Source organism: Puma concolor, chromosome E3, assembly GCF_028749965.1.
Source record: "Puma concolor isolate L17-30 chromosome E3, mPumCon1.1.hap2, whole genome shotgun sequence".
Taxonomy (NCBI): Eukaryota; Metazoa; Chordata; class Mammalia; order Carnivora; family Felidae; genus Puma; species Puma concolor.
Window position 1 is genome coordinate 4,804,516 of NC_141682.1, and position 20,398 is coordinate 4,824,913.

The 20,398-nt window shown below is 44.5% G+C and overlaps 1 protein-coding gene across 3 annotated transcripts in view; it reads left to right on the forward strand.

Annotated features, from left to right (window-relative positions):
* LOC112859967 (zinc finger protein 169-like) overlaps window positions 1-20,398 on the forward strand; it is a 67,744-nt gene that overhangs the window by 6,021 nt on the left and 41,325 nt on the right. The gene's annotated exons all lie outside the window — the stretch shown is intronic.

The window sequence follows — 20,398 nt, forward strand, 5'->3', positions numbered from 1 at the left end:
GTGAGCTCATGACCTGAGGTGAAGTCGGACACTCATCCGACTGAGCCACCCAGGTGCCCCATGTGGGTTGCCTTTTTTCACCTTGTTGATATTGTCTTTGATGCACAAAATTTTTAAATATTCACGAAGTCCTGTTGGTCTGTTTTTAAATAGACACCTATACCTTTTGTGTCACGGCCAAGAGATCTCAAGATTTGGCAATCTATAATTGCCAGATCCAATGTCATGAAGCTTTTGCTTATTTTTTTAATTAATTAATTTATTTATTTATTTATTTATTTTTAAGTAGGCTCCACACCCAACGCGGGGCTTGAAATCATGACCTTGTGATTAAGAGTCAGATGCTCTACCAACTGAGCCAGCCAGATGGCCCTAATTTTATAGTTTTAGATTTTCCTTTTAGGTTGATCCATTTTTATATCACTTTTTTTAATATAGAATTCTGTAATTCTTTATTTTTTTTTTCTTTATGCCAGGACCACACTGTTTTGAGTACTGTAGCTTTGGAGTGAGTTTTGAAATCGGGAAGTGTGACTCCTCCAGCTTTGTTTTCCTTTCTCAAGACTGCTTTGGCTATTTAGGGTCCCTTGAGATTCCATATGAATTTTAGGATGGGTTTTTCTGTTTCTATTAAAAAAAGTGTCACTGGGATTTTGATAGAGATTGCCCTGAATCTGTAAGTTTCTTTGGGTGATATTGACATCTTCACAATATTAATACTTCTAACCCATGGACATGGGAGGTGTTTTCATTTGGTTACATCTTCTTTCAGCAATGTTTTGTAGTTTTCATTGTACAAGGCTAGGTCAGCATATGTTTTTGGGGTTCTCCACTTTGCGTGTGCCAATGGTTTATTCCTTTTGCTGCTGAGTAGAATTCCATGACACAGCTATAGCACAGTTGGTTCCTTTACTCACCAGATGGTGGGCATTGAGTTGTGTCCAGTTTGGGGCTATTTTGAATAAAGCTGCTAGGAACATTAATGTACATGTTTGGGGGTGGATATCTGTTCTCATTTTCTGGGTGTGGAATTGCTGAGTCATGTATTAAGTGGCAAACTGTTTTCCAAAGTGGTTGTACCATTTGACTTGTCCCCTGGCAAGGAATGAGAGTTCCGGGTGTCCCTCATGGTCACTCACAGTCTTTAATTCCAGCCATTGTAATGGAGGTATAGTGTTGTATTGGTGTGGATTTAATATGCATTTCCCTGATGGCTAATTGTGTTGTGCATCTTTGCTTGTGCCTTTTTACATCTTCTTTTGTGAAGTTTTGGGTTTCTTGTTTGTTTGTATTGGCCCATTATTTTTTTTTCAAAGATTTTATTTTTGGGGGTGCCTGGGTGGCTTAGTTAAGCGGCTGACTTCAGCTCAGGTCATGATCTCGCAGCCCATGGGTTCCAGCCCCGTGTCAGGCCCTGTGCTGACAGCTCAGAGTCTGAGCCTGCTTCAGATTCTGTGTTTCCCTCTCTCTTTCTCTCTCTCCGCCCCATCCCCCCTCATAATCTGTCTCTCTCCCTGTCTCAAAAAAATAAATAAACACTACAAAAAATTCTTTTAAAGATTTTTAAAAGTAATCTCTGTACCTAACATGGGTCTTGGACCCACAACCCTGAGATCAAGAGTCACATGCTCTAGTGACTGAGGTGCCCCTCGGCCCATGATTTAAATTGAGTTGTTTGTCTTCTTATAATTGAGTTGTAAGAGTTCTTTTTATATTTTGGATATGAGTCCCTAAGTAGTGTGTATATTTTCTTTCACTCTCTTGCCTTTTCGTTTTCTTTATATTTTGACAACATAATTAACAAGTTTGATCTAATGAACATATATAGAATATTACACGCATCAGGGGAATACATGTTACCTTCAGATATGTATTTATGAAAATGATTATGTACTAGATCATAAAGCAAGCACCAAAAAATCTGATAAACAGTATTTATAAGAAACATTAATGGTAAAATAAATGGAATGTACCATGTTCAAGAAAAGGATTACCCAGTAGTCTAAAGATAATTTTCCCCCAAATTGACCTTTAGATATGATGTAATCCCAAACTAAATTTTGGAGGCATTTGTTAAACGAATTACAAAATTTATACAATAATGCAGAGCGAAGAAAAAAAACAAAACAAAACCCAGTCAAGATACTTCTGATGAAGAATAAGGTAAGAGGACTTACTCCACTGGATCTTAAGACATTTTATAAACACATAGTAAGTAAGACAGTGTGGCAATAATAGAGGAATAGACCAGTGGGATAGATCAGAGAGCCCAGAAACAAATCCACACACACGTGGAAACCTGACATATGACAGCTGGTATCACAGGGAGAAAAAGGATGCCCTCACCAATATATGATTTTGGTGCACGCGGGTGGCTCAGGCTCAGTTGGTTAAGCGTCCGACTCTTGGTTTCAACTCAGGTCATATCTCATGGTTCATGAGTTTGAGCCCTGTGTCCGGCTCTGTGCTGATGGCATGGAAACTGCTTGGGATTCTCTCTCCCTCCATCTCTCCGTAACCGCCCCCATGGGTGCGCGTGCACGCGCGCGCGCGCACACACACACACACACACACACACACACACAGTCTCAAAATAAATAAATAAACATTTAAAAATAAAATTAATTCTTTAAAATATGTAGATTCTTGAGACAACTGATTATCCGTATGGAAAAAAACAGAGAAAATAGATCCCTCCCTCACACACACACACAAATCAACCACAGATGGAAAAAGGGCCTAAGCAAGAAAGGCAAAACTTTGAGAAAAAAAAATATATAGGAAAAGAAACAATTCTTCAGGCATCCAGATGAAAAAAGGAAAGCTCCTGGTAGCCAAATTACAAAACCACAAATGCCACCTCTGGTCCACATGACCTGACTTCCCTTGTTCCTGCTGAGGCGTTGAGCCCGATAGGTGACCCTAGTTGCTCTCTGCATTCCCCAGTTCTGCGAGTTATTGCTCAGCTTGACTTTCTTGCACAGGCTCCCGGGGACCTCTGTAGCTGCAGAGTGTGACAGGATTCTCCACGGAGCCTAGAGGGTAGCAGGAAGAGAGGCTGGCAGGAGTGGGGTGGGACTGCCTTTGCATTTTCTTAAGAGTGTCTTCTGGGGGCACCTGGGTGGTTCAGTCGGTTAAGCTTCAGCTCAGGTCATGGTTTCACGGTTCGTGAGTTCGAGCCCCACATCAGGCTCTGTGCTGACAGATCAGAGCCTGGAGCCTGCTTCAGATTCTGTGTCTCCCTCTCTCTGTGCCCTCCCCCTGTTCATGCTCTGTTTCTGTCTCCCTCTCTCAAAAATAAATATTTAAAAAAAATTTTTAAAAAGTGTGTTCTGAAGGGCAAATTTTAGTTTTGATATATATTTTTTAAATTTTTTAAAAAGTTTATGTATTTTTGAGAGAGAGAGTGCAGGGGAAGGGCAGAGAGGGGGAGAGAAAGAATCCTAGGCAGGCTCTGCACCATCAGCATGGAGCCCGATGTGGGGCTCGAACCCATGAACCATGAGACCATGACCTGAACTTAAGAGTTGGACACTCAACCAACTAAGTCAGTCTGGTGCCCCAGTTCTGATACATATATTTTTAAAATTTCCATTCAATTTAAACATTTTCTTATTTCCCTTGTGATTTCTTTGTTGACCCATGGGTTATTTAGAATTGTGTTTAGGGGTGCCTGGGAGGCTCAGTCGGTTAAACGTCTGACTTTGGCTCAGGGCGTGATCTCTCGGTTTGTGAGTTTGAGCCCTATATTGGGCTCTGCGCCGACAGTGCTGAGCCTGTTTGAGATTCTCTCCCTCTCTCTCTGCCCCTTCCCCACTCTCTCTCTTTCAAAATAAATAATTAAACTTAATTTTTTTTTTTATCTTTTAGTTGGGGGAGTTTTAAAGATATTTCTCTGGTTTCTAATTTAATTTCTTTATGGCTAGAAAACATACCGTGTAAGCTGTCCCACTTTAAAAAATTCATTGAGACTCGTTACAGGGCCGGGGAGTTTCTGGCGAATTTTCCATATACATTTGGAAAGAATGTCTATTCTGCCCCTCCTCAGTGGCGTGTTCTGTACATGTCAACTAGGTCAATGTTAAAAGCTACATCCTTCCTGATTTTCCATCCCCTTGTTCTTGTAATTAGTGAGAGTCAAGTCTTGAACCCTCCAGCTGTGACTGTAGGTTTGTTGACAACATAGAGTTGAGTCTTGCATTTTTAGCCAATCTCACAATCTCTGTCAATTAAAGTGTTCAGAGTATTTTTTTTAAATTTTTTTTTCAATGTTTATTTATTTTTGGGACAGAGAGAGACACAGCATGAACGGGGGAGGGGCAGAGAGAGAGGGAGACACAGAATCGGAAACAGGCTCCAGGCTCTGAGCCATCAGCCCAGAGCCCGACGCGGGGCTCGAACTCACGGACCGCGAGATCGTGACCTGGCTGAAGTCGGACGCTTAACCGACTGCGCCACCCAGGCGCCCCCAGAGTATTTTAATTAAATATAATTCTTGATGTGATTGGGTCTAAATCTATGTAGATTATCTTGTATTTGTTTTCTATTTGACCCTCCTATTTTTTTTTTTCCTGTCTTCTTTTGGATTTCACTGAGTAATTTTGAGATTTCTGTTTTTCTCTCTACTATTGGCTTATTAGCTATACTTCCTCGTATTACTATTTTAATGATTTCACGAAGGTTTGTAACATGCATGCTGATCTTATCACAACCCATCTTTAAATAATGTTATTCCACTTTATGTTTAATCTGAGTCACTTACAAGAATATACTTCCATCTCTGCCTTCATCTTTTGTGGTTTTAATTCCACGTATAATATGAACTCCACAACCCTGCCCTTCCCAACATTATGCCTTCCGATTTCTAGCTGCCTGAGTCTCTGAGTTCTGATCTCTATCTCTTCCGCTTGATAAGGCTCCGGGGTTCTGATGAGATTCCCCTTCCTCGCTCCTCTCTGATCCGGAAATTGCTTCCAGGCATAAGCTGGGGTGGTGTTAGGCTCACTCAGCTCATTTGTTATCTTACTCTTGGGCACCCAGTCCTGGGCTGCATGCCGCCAATGTCTGAAAACCGCTGTTTCATGATATGCCCAGTTTTCCAGTTGCTTGCTGTGAGCAGATGACTCACCAACTTAGGGAGTGGAAGTCTTAGCACCATTTTGTCCTTCTCCTGAGCAATAATGTTTTTGAAATCATGGATTTTATATTGTGTTTATATTGCTTGTATTCATATTAAAATAAATAACTGTTGGGGTGCCTTGGGTGGCTCAGTCGGTTAAACGTCCAGCTCTTGATTCCGGCTCAGGTCATGATCTCACTGTTGAGCCCTGCATCAGGCTCCGCACTGTCAGCACAGAGCCTACTTGGGATACTTTCTCTCTCCTTCTCTCTCTGCCTGTCCTCCCTGCTCAAAGTAGGTAAATAAACTGAAAAAAAAAAACCCAACAAAAAACTATTAATGTGAAAACACGTATCAATTAAAATGATTTTGCCCAGCAACAGTGGTATGTGTGTCTGCCTTGGAAAATCTTGAGCCAGTCTAATCTCAAAGTATTATAAATAGCTGGAAAGCAGAGGGCCTGTGACTTGCCTGAGGTCACACGGACTGTTAATTTCCAATTCTGATGTGAAACCCAGGCAGTTTACCAATTTCCAGATTCTTTCTATTGCAAACCCCACCCCATGCCCCATTGCTTTCTCTTCTCCTTTGTCTATCTCTTTTCACATCCATGTTTTAAAGGAAGCTTCTGAGGGAAGAATCAGACTCTAAAATGTGTGTTGAGTGCCTACACTTAGCCTATTCATCATTCAGTCATCGGTTCAAATGCTGTTTTTCTCACAGAAACCTTCTCAGACAATTTGGGGGTAGATCAGCGTCCCTTTTGAAATAGTCCTTTATAGTCTATTTACAATTTTTAATTATGTTTGAATTAGTGATTAGTTATTATTGGAGGAATGCTGTCTCCTTCATTGTGGTACACTATGAGGACTGGTATTTTCTTTCTTTCTTTCTTTCTTTCTTTCTTTCTTTCTTTCTTTCTTTCTTTCTTTCTTCTCTGCTCACTACTCTTCCTCTAGTGCATAGTGGCTAGCACATAGAAGCAACTCAATAAATACATGTTGAATAAATTTGCTAAAAACATCATCAATAGAGAAGCTGTAAGCCACTCAAAGTCTCAAAGAGATGCCTGAGTAAGGTCTGATCAGGACTTGCTGGTTGAGCTCTAAAAAGCAAAAAAGCTGCAGAGTGTATCCCCAGATCCATCAAAGTGACCCTGGTATGGGAGGTCTGGTCTGCCCCTCTGGGGCAGATGACGCCAGCTATCTTTCAGTCACCACCTTGGAAGAATGCCAGGGCACACTCAAACCCCCTGAATTAGCCAACATCACCAAGGGATGTGAGCCTCGGTATTGTCCTGAGATCCAGCCATCACAGACCACCCATTAGAAATCCAAATTCATGACTCTCGTGGGACTCCAGACCAGGGGGAAAGAAGGATTGAGAACCAAAGAAGCGATATTTACACATACCACCAGATGGAGGGACCATCTCATTAAAGGCCGTAGAGGTTGGCATCCCAACAATGATCCTGGGAATTTTACTGTGCATTGGCCATTGGTACGGAGAAGATGAAGTGGGTACAGAACCTTGAAGGACAAAAGCCTTCTTGCTGGCAAGAAGTACCTTGACAGGAAAATGCCCATGTCAGGGGCTTGCCCACCAAGACACCAAACTGCCTTTTCTAGAGAACAGTTGTACACCTGTGGTCCCCAGTGCTCTACCTGCCTGTGAGAAACTCTGAATAACAATCACCTTATTCACCTTGAGAGCCAGCGAGGTACCCAAGAGGTGCTGAAAGTGATTTCCTTCATGCCCTGGCTTGAATTTAATATAGGTGACAGATGTTCTAAATTAGACTTCCGAAGGTAACACTGTATGTCATCTCTAGTAATAAGCTTAGTGTCAGATTCTTAGGAGGGTGATGTTATGGGCTGAGCTGTGTCCCCCAAATATTCATGTGTTGATGTCCTAATCGCTAGTACCTCAGACAGTGACTGTATCTGGAGACAGGGTCTTTAAAAAGGTAATTACATTAAAAAGAGGTCATTAGGGTGGGTCATAATCCAATATGACTGAAGAGACGAGGACATAGACAAACACACAGAGAAGACCAAGTGAAGACTCAGAGAGAAGGTGGCCATCTTGTGCCAGGGACAGAGGCCTCGAAGAAACCAAATCTGCCAACACCTTGATCTTGGACTTCCCAACTTCCAGAACTGTGAGAAAATACATTTCTGTTGTCTAAGCTGCCCAGTCTGTGGTACTTGTTATGGTAGCCCCAGCACACCAATATGGGCAACTAGCCGTAATAATCAAGTAAAGAAATGATGAGAAATACTCACACGGGAAAAAGGAAGAAGCTTTGTTAATAAAGATTGTAATGCACGTACTAAAAAAAAAAAAAAATGCATCAATATGGAACTGCAGAGACAGAGTGAAGGGGGTGATCATTCATTCCTGGGGGGGGTGGAGACTAAAGAGGGAGGGTCCATCAACGGAGGGTGAGGCGGATTCTGGAAGGATGAGCAGCCATTTATTGGGTGAAGAGTTTGGGCTGGAGGAGGGGAGGAGAGGGTGAAAGAATGTGAAGGGTGCTCGGGAGCAAAGTCCTGATGGTGAGCAAGAACACAGTGAGCAGAGGATCTAGGAGTTGACGAAGTAAATCAGGGAGTGGAGAGGGGCGGGGGGGTGGGAGACAAGGGAAGAGAAAAGCTGGGACCAAATTCCAGAAGACTTGGGGCGCCAGGCTGAGGGATCTGACAGCACCATGGAAGGTTCGGGAGCCAGTGGAAGCGTTGCAGACTTCCTTTAAAAAAAAAAAAAAAAACCACTTAGGGGTGCCTGACTGGCTCAGTCTGTAGAGCACACAACTCTTAATCTCAGGGTTGTGAGTTCAAGCCCCACATTGGATGTAGAGCCTACTTAAAAAAAAAAAAAAAAAGAAAAGAAAAGAAAAGAAAGAAATGACAAGGGCAGCCTGGGTGGCTCAGTCGGTTAAGCATCTAACTCCTGATCTCACCTCAGGTCTTGATCTCCAGGTCATGAGTTTAAGCCCCATGTTGGGCTCCATGCCAGGCATGAATCCTACTTAAATTAAAAAATAAAATAGGGGCGCCTGGGTGGCTCAGTCGGTTAAGCGTCCGACTTCAGCTCAGGTCACGATCTCGCGGTCCGTGAGTTCGAGCCCCGCGTCGGGCTCTGGGCTGATGGCTCAGAGCCTGGAGCCTGTTTCCGATTCTGTGTCTCCCTCTCTCTCTGCCCCTCCCCCGTTCATGCTCTGTCTCTCTCTGTCTCAAAAATAAATAAACGTTAAAAAAAAAAATTAAAAAAAAAAAATTAAAAAAAATAAAATAAAATAAAAATTTAAAAACCCACTTGGAGGATGGCTGTGTCCACTCAAATAAGATCAAAGTCATTGAGACAAGCCTTCCACTGGACACAACAAAAACAATGTGGATGTCGCATAAAACAACTTCTTAAAATAATCACAGAGCCACAAGATCTTGAGTCATTACTGGGCTGAGAGATCCAAAGAGAATGTTAATCCAGGGGAGTCAATTAGGCTCAGTGCTGCCTGGGCCTGGGGTCACTCACTGGTCCTTTCCTAGGAGAGACTCTGAGGGTTTCATGTGACTAGGGAGGGGATGAATGTTCTGACTTGGGAAACTTGACAGATGGGGTACAGAAGAACTTCCATTCTGGAGGTCAAGGCCGTGCTTTTCAGCTGGGACTTCCTGAGTTGAGATGCCTGCCCCCATGAACCTCCATTGTCTCTCGCCACACGTGGGCTACTCCCCTGTGGTACAGGGTCCATAAAGGGAGCTGCTTTTGAAGAGCCTGGCCATCAGCCTTCCCCCAGGTCCATTTTTGCCTTGCCATGTCCATACTCTTTATCTTGAACTTGGAGTACTTTGGGTTTTCAACTCTGCTCCTCTCCTTGGTTCAGCACTATGGCCCTTTTGGGAAAGCAGGCCCCTAACAAGAAGCCTCTTCTACCAGAACTGCCTTCTCTGCTTTCACAGGAGTCATTTTGAGCCTCAGTTTGTCTCTTTCATGAGGGATCTCCTAGGAAGGTTCCCCAAAGCAGCTGATGTATTCCAACATCCTGAATTTGTCTTGCTAAATTTCTGACCCTAATTCAAGAAGATGTCCCTGCTTAACATGGTGCAAACATTTCCAGATACAGTCCCAAACAGTCATTCCTCTCTGGAGGGCATTTCTGTCCTGCCTGTTTGCCATGTAGGAAATGCTACATACGCAATGAAAGAATGATGGCTGAGATAGCATCGCAAACACATATTGTGCAACTATTTTGTCATGATTATCACTTTTGTTTTCATTTAGGCAAATCTTTCAGAGTTGTTGGCGTTGGTGGGGGGTGGTGGTTTTCAGCAGGGGAGGCTTCTTTTTACTTAGTACTGCTGGAAACCATGTCACAAATACCTCTTAATTCAAGTAGGAAGGTATGTAGGAAGGTGCACGTATCATGAGCTTGATGAATTTTCACGAAGTGAACACACTTGTATAATTGGCCCCCAAAACAAGACAAATAACTTGACCAGAACCCCAGAAAACCCCTCCTGCTCTCTTTCGGGCACTGCCCACCTCTCCCTTAGATGACTAAGGGTAGTCATTATCCTGACTTTTAAGGCCATGGATGGGGTTCTCCAGGCTTTTGTGCCCTTTATTTCCTAAATGTATACAGAATTATATTGGATATACTCTTTGTGCCTGGCTTCTTTCACTCAGCATTACAACCGGGAGGTTCATTCCTATGTAGGTGTGAGTCATTTTCATTGTTGGAGAGTGGTTCTCGAAGTATGGTCTGGAGAGCCCTGCGGCTTCCCGAGACTGCCTTCAGGGAGTCTCTGAAGTCAAAACTTTTTGCATAGAAATACTAGGCATTATTTTCTATTTTTGCTAATGTGCAAAACAATGATGGGTAAAAGTGTTGGTGTCTTCACGTTAATCGAGACAATGGCACTAACCTATACCCACATGCACTTGCAAGAAAAAAAATCCAGTTTCACTTAAGAATGTACTTCATTATTGGGTCGCCTGGGTGGCTCAGTCGATCAAGCGCCGGACTTCGGCTCAGGTCATGATCTCATGGTTTGTGGGTTCGAGTGCTGTGTTGGGCTCTGTGCTGACAGCTCGGAGCCCGGAGCCCGCTTCGGTTTCTGTGTCTCTCTCTCTGCCCCTCTCCCTCTCTCTCTCTCTCCCTCTCTCTCAAAAATAAAATAAAACATTAAAAAATTTTTTAAAAAATGAATGTACTTCATTAGAAGCAGTGAAAGTATTGACTTCATTGGGACACCTGGTGGCTCAGTTGGATGAGCATCCGACTTCAGCTCAGGTCATGATCTCGTAGCTTGTGGGTTCAAGCCTCACATCAGGCTCTCTGCTCTCAGCACAAAGCCTGCTTTGGATCCTCTGTCCCCCTCTCTCTGCCCCTCCCCTGGTTGCACTCTCTCCAAAATAAATAAACATTTAAAAAAAAGTATTGACTTCATTAGATCTGGACCCTTGAGTACATGTCTTTTTCATACTCTGAATGGAGAGTATGCCCGAAACAGGGGTTGTCTTGAGGAAAAGCCTTTGGGTAATAGCTGAGTCATGAACTAAACTGGCTACCTTTTTTTTTTTTTAATGGAACACCATCTTTTTTTTTTTTAATATTTATTTATTTAAAAAATTTTTTTTTAACATTTACTTATTTTTGAGACAGAGAGAGACAGAGCATGAACGGAGGAGGGGCCGAGAGAGGGAGACACAGAATCGGAAGCAGGCTCCAGGCTCCGAGCCATCAGCCCAGAGCCCTACGTGGGTCTCAAACTCACGGACTACGAGATCGTGACCTAAGTTGAAGTCGGACGCTTAACTGACTGAGCCACCCAGGTACCCCGTAAATATTTATTTATTTTTGAGAGAGAGAGCACACATGGGGGAGGAGCAGAGAGAGAGGGGGACAGAGGAGCTGAAGCGAGTTCCATGCTGACAGCAGAGAGCCCAATGCAGGGCTCAAACTCACGAACTGTGAGGTCATGACCTGAGCTGAAGTCAGACACTCAACCGACTGAGTCACCCAGGCAGTCCTGGAACACCATCTTTTAAGAACGACTGGCCAATAAAGTATGATATTTCAGACTCTGGCAGTTGGCAGACACTTTCTTGAAAGCAAATTTAAAAAAGTAACCATGTGTTTACTGCCAGTGATAAAATTGGAGCTTTCAAGAGAAAATTAGAATTTTAGAACATTTATATCTGCCACTGTGAGCTTGGCAGTTTCCCAATACTTAAAAATTTTTTTTGATGAAATGGGTGGTGATATTAACAGATACTTTATGAAAGTATTTATGAAAGTATCTTATACTTTATGAAATGTGTCAACATTTGGAAAAGATGCATAACTCAGTGAATGAGTATTTTCTGAATGAGCAAAGCCTGATGTAACAAAATCACGCATGTGTAAAAGATCACTATAAAATGCAAGATAGACCAAGGGCGCCTGGGTGGCTCAGCTGGTTAAGTGTATGACTCTTGGTTTTGGCTCATGTCATGTTCTCACGGTTTGTGAGTTCAAGTGCCGAATGGGGCTCTGTGCCAACCGCACGGAGCCTGCTTGGGATTCTCTCTGCCCCTCCCTCTCTCTCTCTCAAAGTAAATAAATAAACTTAAAAGAATTATAAAATGCAAGATAGACCAAAGGATTTTAGTGAAACAGAGTTTAAAAATGTAGGTTGAGGGGCTCCTGGATGGCTCATTCAGTTAAGCGGCTGACTCTTGATTTCAACTCAGGTCGTGATCGCGGGGGTCGTGGGATTGAGTGCTGCACCAGGCTCTGTGCTAAGTGTGGAGCCTGCTTGGGATTCTCTCTCACCCTCTCTCTCTGCCCCTCCTCTGCTTTCTCTCTTTCTCTCTCAAAGTAAATAAATAAAATAAACTTTTAAAAAAATATTAAAAAAAAAAAAAAAAGAAACTACCACTTGCTGGGGCACCTGGGCAGTTCTTTCGGTTCAGTGTCTGACTCTTGGTCTCAGGATCTTGAGAGATCAAGCCCCATGTTGGGCTCTGTGCTGGGTGTGGAGCCTACTTAAAAAAAAAAAAAAACAAAAAACAAAGGAAAAGTAAAAAGAAACTACCACTTGTCAGGTTTTAGTAAGATATCAAAGAAGAATATACATGATTGTTTGAAAAGACTATTAAAACACTCCTTCTTTTCATCAAGTATATACGTGTAAGGCCACAATTGCTTTACACACTTCAACTAAAACAACATATTGCAACAGACTGAATGCGGGAGCAGAAGTGAGAATCCACCTGATTCCTATGAAATCTGACATTTAAAGAGATTTGAGAAAATGCAAAACAATGCCATTCTTCCCACTCATGCTTTTTTGAGGGGTTGTTTTGGAAAATATAGTTATTTTCCACAGAAATAAAAATTTATGTTACTCCGTAATAAGTTCATTATTATTTTTTGTTAGTTTATAATGAGTTCATTATTTCTAAATGACTTTATAATTAAGTATTTAAAGACCTCTCAATTTTAATTCCTAATACAGTAAACACGATAACACTTTAGGGTCTCAAAATTTATGTAAAGGGCTTAAGGGGCGCCTGGGTGGCGCAGTCGGTTGAGCGTCCGACTTCAGCCAGGTCATGATCTCGCGGTCCGTGAGTTCGAGCCCCGCGTCAGGCTCTGGGCTGATGGCTCAGAGCCTGGAGCCTGTTTCCGATTCTGTGTCTCCCTCTCTCTCTGCCCCTCCCCCATTCATGCTCTGTCTCTCTCTGTCCCAAAAATAAATAAACGTTGAAAAAAAAAATTAAAAAAAAAATTATGTAAAGGGCTTACAAAGCAAGTAAATTTGAGAAATTGTGCTGCACCACATTTTTTTAAACTTTTTTTTTTTTAATTTTAAAAACAGAGGGTAAGAGAGAATCTTAAGCAGCCTCCACACTCAGCAGGGAGCCCAACGTGGGGCTTGATCCCACAACCCTGGGATCATGACCTGAGCCAAAATCAAAAGTCAGGTGTCCAACTGGCTGAGCCACCCAGGCGCCCCTGCATCACATTTTATGAAGGTAAAATTTTAACTGCAAAAAAGAATTTATTTGCAATCATTTTTCCCCCCCTGTTACTTGGGGAAAAAGCCACCATTCAATTCTGGGTCAGCGCTCAGCTTGAGCAGAAGTTTGGGACAACACCAGGTCCTAGGCCATGTCGAGGGTACTGGAAATGGGGAGTTTCTCCTAGAGTGGTGGGCTCAGCTATGGAAATGGAAACCAAGGACTATAGTAGGTTGTTCGAGTAATCGCCTCCCCCGCCCCCACTGGCAACCCAGCCCCAGTGAATCATGTGTCCATGCAATTTGCAGTGTGACTTTGCCCCGCCACCCAAGAGGTGGAGTCAGGTAGACCCTACCCTCTGGATCTGTGGCCTTGAGACCAGCAGAATGCCACAGAAGGGACACCGTGCAGTGGTCATTTTAAAAGTATCGTCAAGATGGGGAGCTTAAACTCTGGAAGCAAAGATTCCTGGGAGAATGACCGAGTTGATAGCACTGTCCCTGTCTGTCTTGGGGATGCTATGATGACTGGGCTGGGATGCCAGCCCAGGGATAACGGAGACATGTATTCGCCCTCCAGGCCAGAGTGGAAGATTGTTATCAGAGATTGCTCATGGAATCAACCGAGAAGGTGGTGGCTGGTGGGGGTGGGAGGGACCTGGAGTCCCAGTGTCACTTACAGGGTTAAAACTATCAGACCCAAGAAGATTCAGGGTCAGTATCAATGCTGTAGCGGAGGGCTGATTTCTTAAATTTTGTGCATGGCAGGCTTGCGTTGGAGGGATGGGCCAAGTCTGACGATGCCCGGGGTTGGGTCACACAAGTGGAAGTCGTTCCGAGAGCACTCATTCATTCAAGCCCTTTTTCTCAGTGATCTCGAGTTTCCCCTAGAGGTGGTTCTCTCTGTTGTGTTGAAATGCTTCCTGGATGCTTACTCTTAGCCTCCTTTGGCATGATTTGCTCCATCACGGGAGCTGGTGAGTGCCAGGCATGCCCGTGTGCTCCCACTTTGGGTAGTCACACTGGTGATCATGCTCGCTGTGTTCCGGGCTCTCCGCGGCTGTGATAGGCACGTGAGAGGAGGGGCTTTCTCTAGCGAGGATCAGCTGTGGAACTTTTCCTGGCATGTTCACACTTCCTCTTTTCCCAGGCCAACTTTTTATCAAAGCACAGTGGTTTTCTGGGAAACGTTTTACAATCTCCTCTCAAAAAAAAAAAAAAAAAAGCCATGACTTGCACCATTTGATGATTGCCATGGGTAAATCCTTCCACCGTGACTGATTTCAGCCACCAGCTTGATGTCGACTGACTTGGAAAACTTAAAAATGTAAAAGCCATCGCTTATAAGCCGGCGTGGGCTGGACCCAGCATCCCGCCCGGCCAAGACAGGAGGTATTTTGGAATCTCCTGTGCTACTGGAGTCTTAAACTGTTCCTGCTGTTTTGGGCTGTGTTTCTAACACGCCGGGATAGGTCCTGATCACCCCTGTGAACTTCCTCCTCCGACCTCGCCTCCTGCGCCCCGCCTCCAGTCCACAGCTGTTCCTCAGTCCTGGAGGGCTGACTCAGTCTCCCAGAGCGCAGCACTTCAGAGGCTCTCTGGAGTCATGAGGTGGCACTGCCTGATGGCACAGCTGCTAACTGAACACATCCGGCCTCTGAAAAGAGCCCGGAACCCCTCTGCTCCTGCCGTGGCTGTAGAGGAAACTCCTCCGACAGTGTGGGCGGAAGCCGCTGCAAATCATGGCATCTCACTCTGCTGGGCGCTCAGGGGCATTCCACAAGCCCTCAGATGTCCTTGGTCCCCACTCTGTCACACTCCTCACACCAGCCTTCCCAGCCGTCCACGTCTGTTCATGCCTGCGCATCGTCTGACTTTGCTTCCTCGCTGCAGAGATCTGGTCTGCGCTCTCATAGACATCACAGCGAACCATCAAGCCAGTGGCGTGTTGGAGCAGGAAGAGCCCGTTGTGTGCAATTCTTCCTGGCTCTGCGTTCAGTGACATCGCACCGGTAGCTTGAAATAGGCCACGGGGGAGCATTTACCCCATAGGAATCAACAGCGCTGCGCACCAGAGCTCACTCCCCAGAGAACCAGTCGTGAAGCTTTTACTAGCCCGTATAGCGTTAGGTCTCTGTTGCAAGGCAATGACTGACCTCCCAACCATTTATCTCGTTCCCAGATCTTTCTTTCACTTGCCACTCGATACAGTCTGATCCATTTTGCTATATCTAAGTTTTCCCATAGCTACTTCAGGACAGGCTTGCTCTAACCCTATCAAACCTGCTTGGTCATCATCGTTAGTCAAGTAAAGTTTCTGGGGCCGACATTGTTAAAATAGTCCCCACTTCTGGATCTGAAATTCAAGAATTATGATGGCAACTACGAAAGAAGTCAAGCACATTTAGAACAGTATGGTGATAAAAGCCACTTCGTGTCAACATTTACGCAACACCACAAAACAATGACATAAAGACGGTGATCTAAACACGTTTCTGGGGAAACAAAAAAAAGCTAAATAATGAAGTCTGAGGCAAACTTGAAGCAGCAAGAAGAATGACCATAAAGATAGGGTCAACTCAGGAATCAATCAGGCTTTTCCGTCAGGGCCTGCCAGAGACCCCACACATGCCGTGGTTCTCTCTAGCATCACGGCACCTGCCATGGGTACATGGAGCACCACGGCTGGCACCTGTAATATAGGCAAGGACTCCAGCAGCCTGGCCTTTGGCCCCCAGCCCGGGCCTGCTACAGAGCTCTCTCTTGCTCAGGAAGCACTCAAAAATGTCACCCTTCTGAGTCACCTAAAAAATTGTAGCTCTATTCTCATGTGTGATATGTGTTGTCTCCAAAATCTAGAGAGGCCTATCAAATGCCCAGCCTCTTTCTTGACAGTAGGAGATAAGATGTATAATAACTTGTCTTGGGCACCTGGGTGGCTCAGTCGGTTAAGCGTCCAACTTGGGCTCAGGTCATGATCTCACAGTTCGTGGGTTCAAGCTCCATGTCTGGCTCTGTGCTGGCAGCTCGGAGCCTGGAGCCTGCTTCAGTTTCTGTCTCTCTCTCTCTCTCTCTCTCTCTCTCTCTCTCTCTCTCTGCCCCTCCCCTGCTCATACTCTGTGTGTCTCTCTCTCTAAAAAATAAACATTTAAAAAAAAAAACTTTAAGCAACCTTAGCATATGAATCATGGTCCTCTTAGATTCCTAGTCTGATAATTCCAACATCCCTGCTTGTGGGTTTCTGCTGTGGTGAGCTTGATTCTTTCTCTCTGTTCACCTGTCTGTCTAGTTTAGGGGGCAGTGGCTTACCCTACGACCCTTACCCTATGACCTCACCTCTCTGACAGACAAGTTGTTGTTTTCAGTTTGTTGAGTTTCTTACTTGTCGTTGGGATGGAGTGGCACCTTCCCAGACCCTCGCATGCCAGACTGAGATCAGAGTTCTGTCCATCTGTTCTTAGGCCCTTTGTCTGTCTACCTTTGTGTGAATGTGGAAGTTGGTGGGCACTTGGTTGGGGAGAGGTGGCAGGCTCCGCCCTCCCTCATTTTCCCTGTCGGTTTTGCTCACCTCTTTGGGAGTGAGAAGACTGGAAACCTACTGCAAACCAACCAGGCTCCTGCAGCATTAAAACATTTTATTTTCTCAATGCCTAACATATGCCAGGAATTGGTCTCATCACTGGAGATACAGCAGCTAATAAAACACTGTTCCTACCTCCTGGCACCCGCCTTCCTGCCTGCTTAGAGAGGATGCATTCATCTTTCGAGTGCCAGCCTTCCATGCTGCTTGTTCTGTAAATGTCAGCTGAGAGCGTGCTCCGGGGAGGCGGTGGGGGTGGCCGTTAAGACATCAACCTCCTCTAAAGTGCCTGGTGCTGAATGAGGCCCAGATACATGCAGAAGCTAGAGCAGACAGCGGGAACCGGTGTCACTCCTCTCCAGATCCCATGTTTACATTTCATATTGAATTCTCTTCCGACCTGGAGAGCTGCCTGGAGGCCAGGAGTTGAAGGTGTTTTGACTGCAGAGAAATATTTTCCCATTACCATGTGCAACTCCAGCTGATACAAGAGAAGATCATTTCCCTGCATGCCAACCTCGGGGGCAGAAGGATGATGCCATCTTCCTAAAGGAAGACACAGGAAGAGATAAGCGAATGAGGAAGTCTTGCCTCAGTGCCGTGGTCTCCGCTATCGGCCTATCTACATTCCTCTCCCGCCAACTTGCTCTGCCTCGTTCAATCAAACAACGCTCCTTTGTTCCTCCGAGTGGAGGACAAAGCTTCAGATTTGAAATCAGCCCCCAAATCAGCAGCCCAAATGGACACTCACAGGCTTATCCTCTCTGAATCAACATTTAATTAAAAACAATCCAAACAAAGAATGCGTACGAGGATATGAAGGCTATCTCAACAGTAAATGACTTTTTTTTTTTTTTTTTTGGTTTCGTTTGTGTTTCCGTTTTAATCTAAGGGGTTGGACTGAGTGGGTGTTCTTGCCACTGGGCCCCAAAGGATCGTGATTCTGCGATTCTGTGTTGCCATGGGGATGGGATTACATGATTCAGATGCGCAGCAGGGTCCTCTGCCGAGGGAATTACAGGCCCCTTCACCCTCTCTCTCAGGGCTTGTTTTCTCACAAATATTAGCCACGAGATGAAATAAGCTCGGGGCCTCAGGTGCTGAGAGAGAAGGGAAAAATCAGCTTTGTGGGAGGTTTTGGAGGAAGTGAAAAATTCCACTTGCTGGTTGACCTGGGTGGTCTCCTGGAGACAGCCGGACACACGGATGGCATGGTTACAAGTGTCTTCAGAAGGCTCATTCCAAGGCACGAGTCAGTGCCTGCCATTCCACAGGGGCCTGCTGGGATCATGGCTAGATGGCGGCGAGACCCAGAAGGTTTGAGTGCTCCAGAAGGCATCAGAACCTTCCAGACCCAGGGTACCATGGAGGATGAGCGGTGAGGGAAAGGAGGCATGAGGGAAGTTTCTGAGGCGATAGACAATTGTCTCTCCTGACTGGGTTTTAGTTACATGGGTGTATTTGTTAAAACTCATCAAATGGCACACCTCTGTTCTGGGCATTCGCCTAAAATGTAAATTCTATCTCAATAAAAGCAATACTTCAGATGGGAAGGGGAGACGGCAGCCTTGGGGAACCACAGGAGAATAGCCCTAGGGTGTCTCTAAACATTTTTTTACCCCCTATGGAGTAGAGATAGTTTAGTATTTGCTACAGGGTACATGGCAGGGCCTGATGTTTGCATTGGTGTTTCATGTGCACATTGACCACCCCGGTTGTGGTCCCCTGAGGATGATCGTGCCAGTCTCCTCCTCCTCCTTCTCAGCCCAGGACCTCTGAGTGTCATTCTGCGTTGCTGTCCTGTGTTGATTGGGAGGGCATAGCATTGGAGCAGGAGTTGGGGGAGCAGGACTCCAGCCCCCATCTGGTCACTAATCCACTGAACTCTAGTTAAATTCTCTGGGCTGCAGTTTCCCCAGGTGCAAAATGGGGTTAGCGAAGCTCAGGGTCACCACGAGGGGACAAAGCACCCTGGAGGGGTCTGTCCTCGCAGCGGAGGAGACCGGAGACTGCCCAACGTGTGAACGGCAGGCGTGATGTAGAACACCGGCAGCTGTCAGGCACTCGGGGGCCTCGGGGTCTTCTGGTTTGGGGGGAAATCAAGAAACAAATCATGCGTGTGGGGTGGGGGGATGCATTTTAGAACAAGGTGGTCAAGTCAAATTGTAGCTTTGCCACTTCTGATCTTGTATGGCTGGGCCAAGTCATTATTTCATTTCTCCTACATCATAAAGCTCCCTGAGTCTCAGTTTGCACAACTGTGAAACGAAAAGCACGATCACAGCAAGTCAAAGGAGAAGACAGCAGTGGAAAAGGTAACGTGTCAAAGAAAGTGTAGAATTTCCCACAGCCTGGATTTTGTGGATTGTCTCACTGTGGTGTCCTTGGATATTTTTCTTCTGCTCCTTGTTTTTCCTGTCCTGTGGGCAGTGAGATCCACAGGCTTAGACGGGTTTTGTTTTGTTTTGTTTTGTTTTGTTTTGTTTTGTTTTGTTTTTTTCACCACTGCTCCTTGACTGTGTTGCCTACAACCATATCAATGAACAGAATATCTGGCTTTCTCGTTTTTGTTTTTGTTTTTGTTTTAAACGTCAGCAGTTGTTGGCGGTCATTGTTTAAGATCATTAGGGATTGCAAAATGACGAATAGTATTATTCTATCAATTCTTAATTGACAGATTACCCCTTATTAGTTACTGGGTTACCCAAGGTACTATTTATATAGGAAAGACAAGATGTCTGCTCCTATATATACCCATTTTAAAAATAATGACTTGAGGGGCACCTGGGTGGCTCAGTCGGTTGAGTGTCTCTTGATCTTGGCTCAGGTCATGATCCTGGGGTCATGGGATCAAGCCCTGTGTCGGGCTCTGTGCTGAGCACGGAGCCTGCTTGAGTTTCTCTCTCTCTCTCTCTCTCTCTCTCTCTCTCTCTGTCTCTCTCTCCCTCTGCCCCTTTTTCCTGCTCATTAGCACGTGCTCTCTTGCACTAAAATAAGAATAAAAATAAATAAAAATAATGATGACTTGGTCTCCTAGTATCTTCCAAAGGTGATTAATATTTTTTTCAACGTGTCAGCAAACATGGTTTTTTTCTAGTCTAATAGGTGAGAAATGGCCTCTCGTCTTATCTCTCTTATAATGAATGTGGTTGAGCAATTTTTAATGTTTTAGAGAACTTGCTTTTTTTTTTTTTTTCCTGTGAGCTCTCTGTTCCTGCCTAGTGTTCATGTTTAGGTAGGGCTTTTGTCTTCTCTAATTTTTAGGATCTCTCTCTGTATTAGGCATAGTAACCCTTTGCCTATGACCTACATGACAGGTATTTTCCCCAGTAAGTTCTTTGCCTTTCTACTCTGGTCATGGTATTTTAAGCTTTGTAAATGTTGTTTAAATTTTCATTCAGTCAAATTTACTAATCTTTCCCACTATTGTATCTGGATTTTAAGTCATATTTATAGGGAAGTTTTCTTCATCCCCAGTAATAGAGAAATTTCCTCGTGTTTTCTTCTTTTTCTTTTTTCTTTCTTTTTTTTTCTTTTAAGCACGGCACCCAATGTGGGGCTTGAACTCGTTTGTGACCCTGAGATCAAGACCTGAGCTGAGATCAAGAGACACCTAACTGAGCCACCCAGGTGCCCTTCCTTGTGTTTTCTTCTAATACTCACATGGTTTCATTTTTTTTATTTTAC